The following is a 16,557-nucleotide window of genomic DNA, read 5'->3' as shown; positions in this document are numbered from 1 at the left end:
TACCAGGCTCTGTAACAGCTTCATCCAACAGGCAATCAGACTCCTCAACACACACACACACACAACAACACAAAGACTGTACTGAACCTCCCCATCTTTCTCTAAACATTCAACACTCAACACACAGAGAATGAGAGACTGTGACTGTGTATCTTTATAAGCAGTATTTGCTGTTAATTCTATTCCACTAATAACAATACATTCTCTACATCAGTAACTGCTGTGATTATCTATATTTTATACATCGCAGTATGTTACATATCTCTACCCTTTATCTACACCACACACACTTAGAGTGTACTGTGTCAATACTGCACTGTCCTGTCTGTTAAACTGTCTTGTCTGCTGTATATATTGTATTTATTTATTTATGTAGTGTTCTAGTTCTACTGCATGTTGCACAATTTGTTGCATGTTTCCACTTGTGTTGTCTATGTTGTCTATATTGCACTGTGCACTGTACTGCACTACACTGTGTGCACAGGTGAATGACAATAAAAGCCTCTTGACTTGACTTAAGGTGTAAATGAAATCTGTTTTTTATGATCAGTGGAAATACATTTGTCAAAAAATACAGTTTTTTTTCCATATAAACAAATAAAACATATATTTTTTTTAACTAGGCTGGTTTTATCAAAATACACATTTTACAAACACGTATAGCATTATCAGCATCAAACTTTTGCACCAAATAACACACACTTTACTTATAACCAGATTCCTGTCTAACCAATTACACACTGTTGGGCATAATGAAAAGCTCTCTCATCTTTAGTAAGCTTTTACATAATACTGAAATACAGTAGTTCTAATTGTAGAAAAATTCTTCAGATTTTCACAGGCACAGAAATATTTGCATATACACACACACACACATGCTGCTGTATTTCTTTTCACCAATCAAGACACAAAAATATACTGAAAAAAAAAGAAACTAAAAAAGAAAATTACAGAAGAATACGGCAAAAAATATCATTAATAATCAGTTATAACACCTATGTAGAAAGAGCAACAATGACCTGTTGTTTGCCAAATAGTGAACCCACAGCCTGATTATTAATGATTTTTAAGGCATTTACAACCTAATTAGTAACCATTATTAAACTAATTGTAAACCATTTATAAACCCTTTATAAAGGTAGTCTTATTTTAAAGTGGTACCGTAAAAAGTTGCTCATCTGTGTTCTTTTTGTAGTGCCTAATTCCTGATTGAAGCCTTAACAATTAGCCATTAAGGTGTTTGAGTTAAGGTGTTGAGTTAGGTGTTGTGTTAAAGAAGTGAACCTTGTTCAGCGCAGTTAAAAATTGCTGTTGAATTGCAAAATGTGTGTAAAGCAGAAAAAATGTTGGAGACTAGAGAAAGTCAATTTAAATAAATTGTGCTACACGTGTCATTTTAATGTGTTAGCAATTCTGTTGCAGTATGAACCAGATTTTTTTTTTCCTGATGGAACTATTATAGAAATGCAATGACCACATTGTAGAGCTTTGATCATTTGTTTTGTAAAATGAACGTCATGTAAGTTTTTATTAGCTTTTTTAGAGGTAAAATTGAAGCCCTCTTCCCATTCAACTTCCTGTTTCATCTCTGGAGCTCTTGCCACTGAACCCTTGTCATGGAATAAGAGCAGTATGCACTTGAGGCTGATGAATCTAAGGTTGATGTTATGGATGAGACAGATGCTGATTGTTTGCCTTAAGAGGACACATCTGTTAAGATTGGAGCCAATTTCCAAGTTGAAGTTGAAGCCTCATATTTCAGTGTTCATATGCTCTAATGACAAACAGCCGAACACTGTTTGTAGAAAATGATCCTCAAACGGCTTTTGCTGATAATTGGACAGGCTGAATCTCGAATGGATTCCTAATCTCTAGGTAGTGCACTGCATGAGTCATAAAAGCAGCACTTTTTAAGCACAGTGTTTTTTAAGTCTAACAGTCTAAGTCATTTGAAATTCAGATCTCTACTGGACATATCACTCAGGGAATGTGTGTAAGGTCTAGAGTTTCCTGACTCATACAGGATTTTAGGAGGAGGAAGCTATTTGGAATTCAGTCGAGTTAATTGGGTTCATTTGCGTGATGTTACTGGATTAAACATGCAGTTGCAGATCATTTGTAGTGCAGGCAATAGTAAAATGTTCACATTTCAGACAGATTAAGATAACTTATCCACACAAATGTGAATCATTAATCAGAAAAAATTGGAATTGAACAATTTACTGCCAATATAGCATTGAACCTCTGACAATTGACTGTTGTCTAAATTGTAATCCTGTATTTTCCATTGCCAAGTTAAATAGCAATACGGCAGGAATTTACGAGACCACCACAGCCATTAACGTAGATATCTATATTTGTATATCGTATATATATATATATATATATATATATATATATATATATATATATATATATATATATATATATATATAGTATACTTATACAAGCACCATTGCTATTTAAATTATGCAGTTGGAAGGCATGCAACTAGAATGGTTATGGGGTTTAAGATAACATCGCATTGCGTAGGGTGTGAGATAGGGCCCTCAGTATTTTTAAGGTATCCACACTGCCTCTGAGACACATTTTTTTTCTATCATATTTTTTGGACTATAAGGGGCACCGGATTATAAAATCTATTTTCTGGTCTATTTCCATAAATAAGAGATCATAAGTTACATTAAGCGACATTAGTAAGGACACTTACTTTGAAGTGAGCAAGGGTGTCGCCATATTTCCCTTCTGATGGGGACGCTGGGAAAAGCACCAAAGTAAACAAAACTGTTCTTAAATTCTTAAAAAAAAAAAAAAGATCTCTTTCAAAGTCAAACCAGTGCTGGGTGTTAATCTATACAGATTTCTTTCCTGAAAATTGTTTATTTGGGTGTTTAAAGCGCTTCCATTAATTTACAGTAAGCTTAGATTTATAATAATTTGTCGAAGGGTGAGCACTAGCCATTTGCAGGTGTTAGCAGCAGTTAGCCGTGGTTAACAGTGGTTAGATGTGGTTAGCCGTGGTTACCAGTACTTAGCAGCGGTTAACAGCACTTAGCAGCGGTTAGCCGTAGTTGTCAGTGCTTAGCTGCAGTGAACAGCAGTTACCAGTACCATTAGCAATGCTTAGCTTAGCTAGTGCTGTGGTTAGCGGCTAATGCTAAAACTTTACTAAAACTCCTGTATAACACAGGACTGCTCCTTACAGCCTGACTGATTATAAGGTGTACTGATGATTTTTGGGACAGTTTTATGGATTTTAAGTGCTTCTTATTGTCCAAAAAATGTGGTAACTTTTGTTCTCAGGCGGATCCAGTTTCTCAGAAGCAGACTCATTGTGCCTGACTGTCTCAGTTTTCTCGGAAACAAACTCTGATTCCTGAGGCAGAGGTGAAGGTTTCTGAGACAGACACTGGCTCATTGAAAAACACATGAATTCTCAGAGGCACACAAAGATTCTCTGAGGCAGGGACTGGCAGGCCTGAGCCGGGCTGAGCTGAGTCGGAGGCAACAGGAGGCAGCGAAGCCGTGTCTTCCCCAGCTGGTGTGCTAATTGACGGTGGGGTGTGGAGCTGCCAGATGGACTGAGGGTGGTGTAAATTGATTCCTTGCATTCGTCTTCATTAAGGCGCCAGGCTCTGGGGCCTGACCATGCTGGGCTTTCCAGGGAAAAGTTGCGAGGGAGGAGAGACACAGATGAGCGCGAGCGAGTGCACGAGCGTGCATGTGTGTATTAGAGCGTATGTCGCGTATCAGACTATCCTGGGAGGAACAGAAAAGCGTTAGGTTGACTGGAAAGGTGCTCACTGTCTGTGAATCAGTTGTGACTACTGGTTGGGGGATGCTACACTTTTTGATGTGTTTGTGTGTGAGTGTGTACGAGAGTTTGTATCTGAGAAAGAGAGATGGAGAGAGAGAGAGAGATGCCATGCCTCAGTGAGCTTGTTCAGAAGCAGATTGAGGTTTACACACAGGCGGTTGCAAGGTCACCCCTCAGCCTGAGAGGAAGTGCGCTGTTGGAGAAGTGTGCAGTCGCTACAATCATAAAGCCCATTGTCACTCTCTCACCGCCTCGCTCCCTCACACGCTCCGTGCCACACAGACTGCTCTGTGTCAGCATCCATCTGACATGGGTCAGGCCCTCCCTCTATCACCCCGCACTTCTTCTTCTGTCTGGGTTTCTGGCAAGGGCAATCAGTCGACCCTGCGTCACTCGCTGCATCTCTAACTCTCACTATCTCTTCTTCTGCCTCAAGCTTTAAGACTTTTGCACACAGCTTGTGTAATTTACAGTCTGGACATTCAAAAAACAACAGTTATAAGCAAATTTACTGTACTTTAACCCTTTGTAGTCTAGATTTCTGTATATCTTCTTAAAGGTGTCCTTCTGCTAAAATTCACTTTTTCTTGTTCTTTGTGAAATACTATAGGGCTCTCTTCCTCAGCCTCCATTGTCTGCAGTAGCTTGTAAAATAAAAGTATGGCGTCACATTAATGTCAAAAGTCGAGGGTGCGAAAATAGAAGTCGGGGGCATGTTTTAAGTTTTTGCGTGTGTAAATGAACTTCTCATGTGCAAAAAAAATGTGAAACTATCGCGCAAAAAAGGGAATTGTCTGCGCGCTGAAGAAAATGTTGTTCTCGAGATTTATTTTTCTCCTCTCAGGCAGGGCCGGGCTCACCTCCCTCAGCGAACGCTATTGGCTGATATCTCCAAGGTTCGTGACGCACCGCCTACCTCCACGAGCCAGAGGAGGGCGGGGACAGAAGGACGGCAGGAGAGTTAGCTAGCTGGTTATGCTAACATCCAAACAACCCGCTCTCCAGCGCTGTTGTATTTTTGCAACCTCAACTTTTGACATTGATGTGACGCCATAGAAAAGCCTCAGAAAAACAAGTCGATCAGAGAGATGTTAGGGTGTCTCGCACACCTCGGCTCAGGACCCGCAGACAGAGCTTAATCCGGGATGCAGCAGAGCCGTCTCATTAACTAAAGAAGAGCTTAAAGCTCTGTTTTCCGCAGCTAGTAAACGTTAGCTATTTTGTGTAAGCAACTATAAGTTTAAATTAGATGATGTTGTTTTGGTGGTTGAAATGGGTTTACCTGACTCACAACAGTAGTAGAATATGTGAATAAAATAGTCTATAAATAACCATTAGAAAATAATTTGCTTGGCACAACAGTCATGATGGTGTAGAGATAATGTGGGTCACACCAAATGTCACATTTGCATACAGTCTAATCCACCATTACTAAGATACAGCCTAGAAAATACAGTTTTAGTAAATCAACTTCCCTTTATTTTAGTAATTCCTCTTCATATAAATCAAAGCCCTCAGGCTCTGCTGCTTCTCTGCTGCTGTTTCCAAAAGCAACGCACAAACTGCTTCCACACGTCTCTCTCTAATAAAGATTAACAGCTATCTGGTGTTGTAGGCATCTCTCAATAATTTGCTGTGTTCCCATTGGCCAGTTTCACACAAAAAAATAGAACTGAGTCCAAAATTTACAATGGAAAGGGCAAAGACACACACAAATCCACCAGTCAGACAGCGGGAGAGACCCTTTGTACGTAGAAAATGCCACTGTTGCCCCAAACACTTCACCCTACCCAGGGCAACATTTTATAAGGCACCACTTTTGTTTTATTCTATACACTACAAACAGCATTCCTCCCAAATTTCAAATAAAAATATTGTAATTTAGAGCATTTATTTTTTAGAAAATGAGAAATGGCTGAAACAACAAACAAGATGCAGAGCTTTCAGACCTCAAATAATGCAAATAAAACAAAGTTTTAAGAGTACAGAAATCTATATTTGGTGAAATAACCCTGGTTTTTAATCACAGTTTTCATGCATCTTGTCATGCTCTCCTTCACCAGTTTTACACACTGCTTTTGGATAACCTTATTCCACTCCTGGTGCAGAAATTCAAGCAGTTCAGATTGGTTTAATTACTATGATCATCCATCTTCCTCTTGATTTTATTCCAGATGTTTTCACTTTGGTAAAATCAAAGAAACTCATTTTTCACTCGTTTTTAAGTGGTTTCTTATTTTTTTCCAGAGCTGTATATAGTTTTACAACCACTGCCTTAAAGTGAGCTGCTTAAACATGTTCACATGATTGCCAAATTAAAATGTCTGTTGATAGTGTTGAATTTGTTTGTTTATGGGCATGAAGAACTGTACGGTGGAAACACTGTACAATGAAAACAATTGTGAAAATTACTCCTAATTGCTGAAGAACGTGGCTGCCCAAGTGTACTTTTTTCACTGTTATATTTAATATCTAACATACAATACTAGTCAAAGTTTGGACACACCATCCAATACAATGTTTTTCTTCTTCTTTTTTTTCCTACATTGTAAATTAATACTGAAGTTGTTTAGACTATGAAGGAACACATTATGTATCATGTAGTAACTTAAAAGTGTTAAGCAAACCAAAATACTCTGTGAAGCATTTAGATGGTGTTATATGGGGTGATGTTACCTTGCAGTTTCTGAGGCTGTTAACTCTGATGAACTTATCAAGTCAAGTCATGAGGCTTATATTATCATTATGTCACGGAATAGCAGGCAAGGAGACGTGGAGGCGGACGTAAACGCAGGTAAGATGGATTTATTAAATAAATAAATAAAGAAACAAACCAAAACAAACCAAAACAAACGAGAGGTATCGATAACATAAACGGGCAAGGAAAAAGGGAAAACAAACGAGGAACTAAACAAGACAGAAAATAAACTTAACAGGACACGGAAGACTAAACAAAGGAATAAACAAGATATAAACAAGATTAAATAAGAGGTAAACACGGAGTAAATGCAAGATGAACCGTGGCTAGACAAAACAACAGGAGAAGGTGCAAAGACCGACAAACACAGGACTATATATACACAGGAAACGCACACACAAAACTACGAACACCTGAGAAGGTAACGAGGGGGCGGAGCTACAAATTAGACACAAGGGTAAACGTGAGTGGAAAACTACTGGGGAGCACACTGGGAAACGGGGAAACACAGGGCAACAGGGCAAGGACGTGACACATTACATCTGAGTACAGCTACACACTGCAACAAAATGATCTTCCTCCAGAACCATGGTGCAAAATAAAACAACAATACGATAGACAACATACAGTGCAAAATTGCAACAATAGTGCAAAATAAAACTATAACTCTACAATAAATACAACAGATTAGACAGTTTAACAGACAGGACATTGCAGTACCGATACGGTATAGTAAAATCTACATGTAGCATACTGTAATATATAGAACATACATGATCACAGCTGTTACTGTTGTGTGAGTGTGTTGGGTGTGTGGTGGTTGTGTGTGTGTGTGTGTTGGGGAGCTGTTGGAGCTGTTGCAGAGTCTGGTGGTGGAGGCTCGGATGCTCCTGTGATACAGAGGTTACTTGTGGTGTTTCTTTCATGGGGCAGTCCTAATGAGTGCCAGTTTCATCCTGACATTTATTATGCTCTTTGCGTTTGAGGACACTTCAAAATGTTTGAAATATTTTCAGATTGACTGAGCGAAAACAATTTTGTAGTTACTCAACACATTAAGAGAAAAGAACTGACTGAAAAAAGGCCAAGAAGTGCAAAGCTGCTATCTAAGCTATTTAATCTTAAAAAAAAAAAAAAACATATTCTGGTTTGTTTAACACTTTTGTTGGTTACTAAATTATTCCACATGTTTTTTCTTTATATTTTGGAAGACTTCAGTTTTATTCTACAATGCAGATTTCTCTTTTCTTTCTTTCCATTTTGTAGCCCCACATATTCTGCTCAGACCATCCTGTCACTCACACTCAATGATGTCACAGCACAAATAAAAATATATCTACATCAAAATAAAAAAAACTGACTCGAAGAGGAACCACCCGCCACTGGTCACATGGCAGGCTCTTATGAAATAAGCAGTTAAGGAACACCCCAGTGCTTCTCCACTACTTGCTAATGACAAGTCATGCTTGCCAGCACATCCAGCTTCTTCTGAGATTAAAATAATTGAATAATAAAAGGCGAAGTAAACAAAGAGCCGTGAAAAAAAAAAATAATAATAACGCTGGGCTACTTTTGCTTCGCTTGCATTTTAATGAAGGTTATGTCATCAGAGATAAAGGGTTTGATGTGGGACGATGACTTCAAACGCTCTTTCTCAGTGGAGTGTGGTGGGGGTTAGCCCCCTGGAGCAGCAGATTCCACAGCATTCACTCATGCTACCTGGATTACACACTGAGCCAAAAGCCACATGCCAAAGCTGTTACTTAAGTCCTGTAACAGGAAGGCAAGGGTTTTTCTCTCTATTTACTTCTTTTTCTATATCTTCCTTTTTCTTTTTGACTGCCTGCCCATCCACTTCTCTCTCTCTCTCTCTCTCTCTTCCGTTCCCTTTCTTCTTCCTCTTCCTTTTCCCCCGCTTTGGGGACTTTAAGGAGCTTATAGTGTGTTATTGCTCTGGATGCTTGCGTTGGTCTCAAATCCCTGGAGAGCTCTTGACTGTCACTCCAAATATAGCATGTTTTTATGATTCAGTCTCCACAGTGCTGCAGTGGGTGCCCTGCTGCCAGCGCTTGCCAGCTTACACACACATACATACAAACTCATGCATTCTCTGCATATTTCCTTTGCACATCCTTTACATCTGGCTGTCCATGCCTGGCCTTCAGAATCACAGCAGAAAGCTGTTCTAAAAAACGGTAACTGGAATTTGATTCGTGCATGTTACCACATTCCTGATTTCCTCTGTTAGAGCATATTTATCACTGTATAAGCTTTTTTTTTTTATCTAGACACAGGTAGGCAGAATAATAAAGGTAAAGTAGACCAAAACAAACAAACAAAAATACAAAAAAAAAAAAAAAACGTAGGAACAGGTTGGACAGACTAGAGATTTTTAATTTTGTTTTCCTGGCCAATGCATGGAAAGACAGACTCTGCAACAGCTTCGTCCACGAGGCAGTCAGACTCCTCAACACACAGAGACAGTGCTGAACCACCAGCCCCCCCACGACCCCCCAATTCCATCAAAACTATAAACTCTTTATATGTATATATATATGTTCTATATGTTACAGCAAGTTGCATATCTCTGTACCTTTTCCTCGTTAGCACATTTCATTGTACTGTATTGGTACTACACTGTCCTGCTTGTTAAATTGTCTCTTGTCCATTGCATTTATTATATTAATTGTACTGTTAGTTTTATGTTGCACAGTTGTTAGAGGTTTGCGCTTTATGTTGCCTATATTGTATTGTTGATCTATGTTACACCATGCTTCTGGAGCATGTGTGAAAACTGTGTACCTGTACTCAGATGTCATGATAGTAAAAGGCCTCTTGGCTTGTCTTGACTGGGACAGGAACAGAAAAGGGTGAGGTCAAACCAAGGAAACCATGGGTCTGTATCATGATGCATGTTTTTATCTTTAAGTAAGGTTTGATCTTGAACTCTAGATTTTTTTTTTTTTTTTGTAGTAGTAGTAGTGGGCCAGCTTTAGTGGAATACATCACCATGATCAATTCTGCAGCATGCCTTACCTGCCTACCTTACCTCAGGGCAGGATGAACTCAAGATTTCAAATCATCACCAACAGCTTTTAGGTCAATCGGGTACAAGTTTTCTCTAATGGAGATGGTCCTCCTTAAATTTACCTCTCCGTCACACCTACTGTAGATCTTCCTTTCTTACATGTTAAGTTATGCTGCTACTCAGCCAGCATTTCGTTCACTTTTATTCACAGTTGAATCAACATGACTTTAGGGGTAAATGAAAACTGAAGGACTACATGTTTTGATTTTGAAAGATGACTCAACGTCTTACATTTCAACATTTAATAAACTATAGATTAGGGGTCGGCAATAGGCATGAAACATAAGCATGAAACATCTGGCCTGTGAGGTTGTTTGAAATATAATGAAAAAAAAAAAATGCGCTGTGACTTTAGTTTCCACCCGTTCTCGTCTTCCCGCTCGTTCTCAAGCTCCCTATCTTCTAATAACTGCAGTTTTTCATGGCTGTGTCCACTAGCTGGGGCAGCGGTAGTGTTTTTGGAAGGTAAAGACACCAACGAACACTGGGGCGGAGCTGCAGACAGGAGCATGTGGGAAAATCACAGGCATGAGGAAAAGGTAAACAAAAACACGAGCACAGATGGGACACACAGGGAAACAGGGCAAGGACGTGACACAACTATAGGAAAAGGAAAAGTTTGCTTACAAACTTCATTTTCTAGTTTTTATCAATAATAGGTGGACCGCGGTCCAGGTCCGGACCCAAACGTTGTCCAATGCGGACCCAAACCTACTGAGAAGGATTTAATTTGGATACGTGCTTTGCGGCGCAGTAAACTCACAGACCAATCATGTGTGGTGTAAGATCACCAAACGCTCTCTTCAGTCAATCAGATCTGTGCAGACGCAGTAAGAAAAAAATAAATAAATTAACACATGGCTCCTCGCGCGGGATCGAACCCGTGTTGTCAGGGTCGCGGTCCCAATGCTCCGTTGAATTGGGACGCGGCCATGAAAAAACGCCTTTATAAGGAGATAGGGAGCCCAGGAACGGGCGGAAAGTCACGCCGAGTGCAACAGAGTAACAGGTGAGAAATGTAAAGAAAATCTGGCCAGAGAGGCATTTTATTATTATTATTATTATAATTATTATTATTATTATTATTATAATTATTATTATTATATATATTTTTTTATCATAGTTCAAACAACCTTACAGGATATAGCACTGAACCATAACACAAGTTAACAATCGGTCCGGACCTTGGCCTGTCGAAATTTTCTCTAACTTGACCATACTGAATTCTAATTAAATACCCCTGGACTAGAAGAGGACCAAAACACACAGGGCAACAACATATTCAGAGCGTCTGTCTCTGACTTTACAAATACAAGTTAGAGCACATGGGTAGGACCATGAATTTAAACCATGTTTAAAAACTCCAGCTGCACGGCTGTGTCTGAGCCACTCAAACCAGCAGTTATTGAGATTGACCCACCACCCGAATGACTGTCCAGGCCTGACCTTCGGAATCACAACAAAAAAGCTGTTCTAAAATTCAATAACTGCAGGCTGGTTTGAGCATTTTCCTAATTCCTGATTTCCTCTACCACATCATATCTATCACTAGGGGTGGGCAATATTATATTGTATACAATATATCGTGACACAGAAATATCATGATATTAAAAATCCATATCGCGATAATAGGGATGTTTTGTCTTAAAAGTAGTCTAATATTTACTGTGAAGCTTTAGGTGTGTTTATTGTATAATTGTTTAGTTTGCAGTTTATATGCATGCAAATAAATATTCTGCAATATTATTTGCTGCATTATATTATTTTATGCTATATTATTTATTTTGCCACATTATGATTATTCCGTTATACTTTTATACTATATTCCTGAAATTAATTAATTAATTTTCTGTTTTCCTATATCATCAAGTATATTGTTATCGCAAAAATACCCTGAAATATCGTGATATTATTTTAGAGCCATATCGCCCACCCCTATCTATCACTAAAATATCACTAATGTGTTTTTTTTTTTTTTTATCTAGACACCGATAGGCAGGACAGTGAAGGGGAAGGAGACCAAAACAAAAACAACAGCATTAAAAGCATGTGGGAAATAGTAAGACAGACTAGACAGGGACAGGAATAGAAAAGGGTGAAGTCAAACCAGGGAAACCATGGGTCTCATGAAGCATGTTTTTACAGGTACAGCTTCAGGTTTGGTTTGATCTAACTCTAGATGTTGTTTTTTTTTTTTTTTTGTGCTAGCAGACCAGCTTCACCAAAAGGTTTTAGGTTAATCAGGGACAAGTATTTCTAATGGAGGCATTTCTGAGTGGAGAAGGGATCAAATATTGTGTTTAATGGAATAAGTGTGCTGGACATGAGCGGCTGGTGGGGCAATGGAGACTTCAGAAGGGGAAACTCAGACCTCAGTAGCTCATTCACTCATAGTAAAAACAAAGAGTTAGGTTGAAATAAAGTTTCTAATTGAGCACTGAATTGATTTTCTGACTGAACATAACCTGGAATCGGATTCATCCGCTCTGAAAGGAGACCGCATCACACCCGCCCAGTTTAAAATGATTCTCCTGCATGATTGGTGCAATTACCCATTCTCACCAGAGAGGGCCCTAAATCCCAAAACTTACAGACATCAACTTTTACTCTCCATCACACCTACTGTAGATCTTACTATAGATTATATTCCCTCTTCATTCTACACTGTACAATGTATGGATCTTCAAGTTTTTTTTTACAAACTTCTTTTGTCATTGTGGAGCAGCTAGGTAGGGTTCTCTAATAGAGTAAAGGACAGTGAGTGAACACAAGGTTTAAAAACTCAAGCAGCACTGCTGTGTCTGATCCACTCATACCTGCAGTGCTAAACATGACCCATAACCAAATGAAGAGGGGTTAGGATGAGTCAGAGGGCCATTTGATTGTTATCTCTATATTTGTCTGGAAGGCTCAAAATAGTGATGCTGTGGTTTGGAAGAGCATCTGGCTCATCAGCCGGTCCTGCCCCTCCCTCTACCTCTCTTTCTCTTTCTATCTTTCTCTTTGCCACGCTGTTTGCCATGCTGCTCGAGTCGGCAATAAAGCTGTGCCTCAGGCAAAGACAGATACTGTAACTTGCTCTCGGGTACATATGAACCCACATTATGATGTTACATCAGAATAGGGCAGTTTCTCTTCTGATGACTTACTTTTAATTGCATTCTAAAAAAAAGCTCTCTTTTGTTGTCTACCTAAAGCTTATTTCACAATTGTGGTGAGATTTGTGTTATCTGCATTTGGCGTATTACAGAACTGTAATAGGGACAGTTACATAATTTATCATCTTGTTATGTAATGTATTGCATATACAGTATTTTATTTAATTTATATAATGTATGTGACTTTTTCCGTATGTTTTACTGTCATGACAGTGTCAGTTGTGTGTTAGTCTCAGTTACCAGTGATGCTGACTAGGCCTCTTAATGACCTTGAAATACTTCTTTCGAAAAAACTCATTATTTGCCCTGGCTGTGTGTCTTGGGTCATTGTCATGCTGGAAGATCCAGCCACGACCCTTCTTCAATGCTCTTACTGAGGGAAGGAGGTTGTTGGCCAAAATCTTGCGATATATCACTTTATTCATTCTTCCTTTAATACAAAGGAGTTTTCAGAAAAGCACCCCACATTATGACACTTCCACCCCCATGCTTTACAGTTGGGATGTGTTCTTGGGGTTGTACTCATCTCTTCTTCCTCCAAACATGGTTCTATTTTGGCTTTTATCTTTCTGTTGAAGCTGAAAATTAGAATTTGCATCACCTAATGTCAATAACAGTGGACAAATAATAAATGCTTCTAAAATTAATCTCTTATGCTATATTACTGTTAAATAAACCAATCATCAGATTCCAAATGTCCAAATATCTATACTTGCACTTCTAATTTTCTGCTTTCAGGTGCTGACAAAATGATGCTGGAGAAAAAGTTGGTACAGTCTCGAAAATGCGAAAAAGTGAAAACCAAAAAGTGTTTATTACATTTTTTTTTTTTACTTTTATTTGATTTCACAGCAGAAGAACACAATATATTTTTTTGTTATAGCTGCTCAGCTTTATTACATTTATTAATATACAGTACTAGTCAAATACTTGAACACCTCTTCTCATTCAATGAGTTTTCTTTCTTTTTATGTTTTTTATACGTTTAATATTAAACATACAACATAGCTATAGCTACAAAGCTATACAGAAACATGCAGAATTATACAAGAATATATTTTACACTTTAGATTCTTTAACTTTGAGGACAGATCTGCACACTCTTGGTATTTTAATGTCAGTGTTTCATGAGGTAGAGTCACCTAGAATAGTTTTCTCAGCATCTTGAAGGAGCTCCTGGAGGTGCTGAACAATAGCTGCTGTTTTTTCTTTCACGCTGTTAAGCTTCAGCTCATCCCAAAGCACTATCTCAGTTGGGTTTAGAAAAGGAGATTGTGTAGGCCAACCTTTTTTTGTTTGTTTACTACATTTTTACATACTTTTTGCACTGAGTGTAATGTACCAGGCGATGAAAATGTTCAGGGGCTTTTTTTGTCCCATTCTTTCTGCAAACATGTCAGAAGATTTCCAGCAATAGGGGATTGCTATTGCTTTTTTTCATTTCGAAATTCTCCACACATTTCCTTATAGTGTATGCAGTGTGTGGTTTTGCATTGTCTTGTTGAAAAGTGCATAATCCCTAGAAAATATGTGTTTTATGCTTTCTTATTTTATTAATTAAATCTTAATTTGATCATATTGTGGCGGCTCTGGGTTGTGTGTGTGGCTGCCTGCAGTCATGTTTCTGTTCTCCTGTGTGCGAGGATGACAGGGGTGGGGCATCTCCCTTGGGAGGGGTTATGCAGAGAGGGTGGGCACCACTCTGGATCTGCCATCTGGGAGACACACAGCTGGGTTGGTGGCCTTCTGGCTATTTGAGCTCTGTGGTGATGGTTTTAGCTCTCCTAGTCTTGTTAAAGGCTGTAAGTGAGTGGCAAGCCGGTTCAATAAAGGAGCTGTTGAGCATTCAGCATGAGTCTCACGGGTCTTCCTTCCTCTTCCACGCCACATTTGGTGTCAGAAGTGACCCTGCTGGAAGATATTGAGCTGCTGGCAGGGGAAATCGAACGGCTGAGGAGGAAGACAGCGGACCAACGGACTAGAGGCAAGGCTCTCCAGCGGAGTGGACTCGGACCTGACGGCGCCAGCGGGCTGTTCGGAGGTCGTGGTCGGGGAGAGGACGACGTGAGCACGGCGGCGCTGGCTCCCAGAGCGGATGGCGCGAGGACGGCGGTGCTGACTCCCAGAACGGATGGCGCGAGGACGGCGGCGCTGGCTCACGGGGCGGATGGCGCAAGGACAGCGGCGCCGACTCGCGGAACGGACGGCGCGATGATGGCGGCGCAAGCCTCCGGGATGGCGGGCTTGACGGCTCAACCCCGCCTTACCCCCTACGACGGCAGCGACTTCGACTCCGCAGTGTCTCACCTTGAAATGGTGCTCGCCGCGATTCAGGCGGCTAACCTGAAGCTCAATCCGGCAAAGTGTAATCTGCTAAGGCAGCGCGTGAGCTTCCTGGGCCACGTAGTGAACGGTGCTGGCGTGGAAACCGATCCCAAAAAGACGGAGGCGGTCCGTGACTGGCCCACACCGCGAGATGCAAAAATGGTTCGCAGCTTCGTGGGGCTTGCCTCGTATTACAGGCGGTTTATTAGGGGGTTCGCGGACGTGGCAGCGCCGCTTCATGCTCTGACTAAGCCTAGTGTGAAATTCCGCTGGTCCGACGAGGCGGAGCGGGCATTCGAGGAGCTAAAAAGCCGCCTGTGCAATGCTCCGATTCTAGCGTATCCGAAGGTGTCTGAGAGTTTCACTGTGGATACTGATGCGAGCGACCACGGCCTCGGAGCAGTCCTGTCACAGGTTCAAGACGGCTCCGAGCGCGTAATAGCGTACTATAGCCGCCGCTTGGACAAGGCGGAGCGCAACTATTGCGTAACGCGCCGGGAACTACTTGCAGTGGTCGAAAGCCTTAAACATTTCCGAGCGTACGTGTATGGGGTGCCCTTTCTGCTGCGCACTGACCACGCCTCGCTACAGTGGCTCATGCGTTTCCGCGAGCCCGAGGGCCAACTCGCGCGCTGGTTATCTAGACTCCAGGAGTTTCGTTTTGAGGTTGTGCACCGCCCGGGCCGTGGCCAGAGTAACGCGGATGCTTTGTCGCGCCGGCCGTGTGTGGCCGCCGACTGCAAACATTGTGCTCGTGCTGAGGAGAAATCTGCTGAGACCGCACGCTGCGCTGCAATCTCCGGGGATGTTACTGGCGCTGTCGGGGTGGCTCCGTAGAGCAGCTCCGCGATGTGCAACGGGCGGATCGCGAATTATCGTGGGCAGTACACGCGCTCAGTGCGAACGTCACACCGTCGTGGGGGGAGGTGGTGCCGCTGGGCCCGATTGCTAAGGCGTTGCACTCCAACTGGGCTAGTTTTAGTTTGTCCGACGGCGCGCTGTGCCATACCTGGGAGGATCCGGCGAACGGGCGGCGCGTTTTTCAGGTGGTGGTACCGCGGGCGCTTAGGGGATCGGTCCTATGGGGAGTTCATGGGTCACCTGGGGCTGGGCACTTTGGTGTCCCCAAGACTCTGAAGCGCCTGAGGCAACCCTTCTATTGGCCTGGGTGTAGAACCGACGTGGAACTCTTCGTGCACTGCTGTGACGTGTGCGCTGCCAAGAAGGGCCCCTCGAGGGCACCCCGCGCCCCACTTCACCCTTACCAGTGCGGCAGCCCGATGGAGCGGGTGGCCGTGGATGTGCTGGGCCCCTTTCCGGTGACGGACTCTGGAAATCGCTTTGTTCTGGTGGCGATGGACTATTTCAGGAAGTGGCCAGAGGCCTACGCGGTGCCGGACCAAGGGGCGGTCACTACTGCGGATATCCTGGTGCGGGAGTTCTTTTGCAGATTCGGGGTTCCGGAAGAACT

This window comes from Astyanax mexicanus, chromosome 2, assembly GCF_023375975.1.
Source record: "Astyanax mexicanus isolate ESR-SI-001 chromosome 2, AstMex3_surface, whole genome shotgun sequence".
NCBI classification, from domain to species: Eukaryota; Metazoa; Chordata; class Actinopteri; order Characiformes; family Acestrorhamphidae; genus Astyanax; species Astyanax mexicanus.
This window is presented reverse-complemented; position numbering follows the sequence as displayed.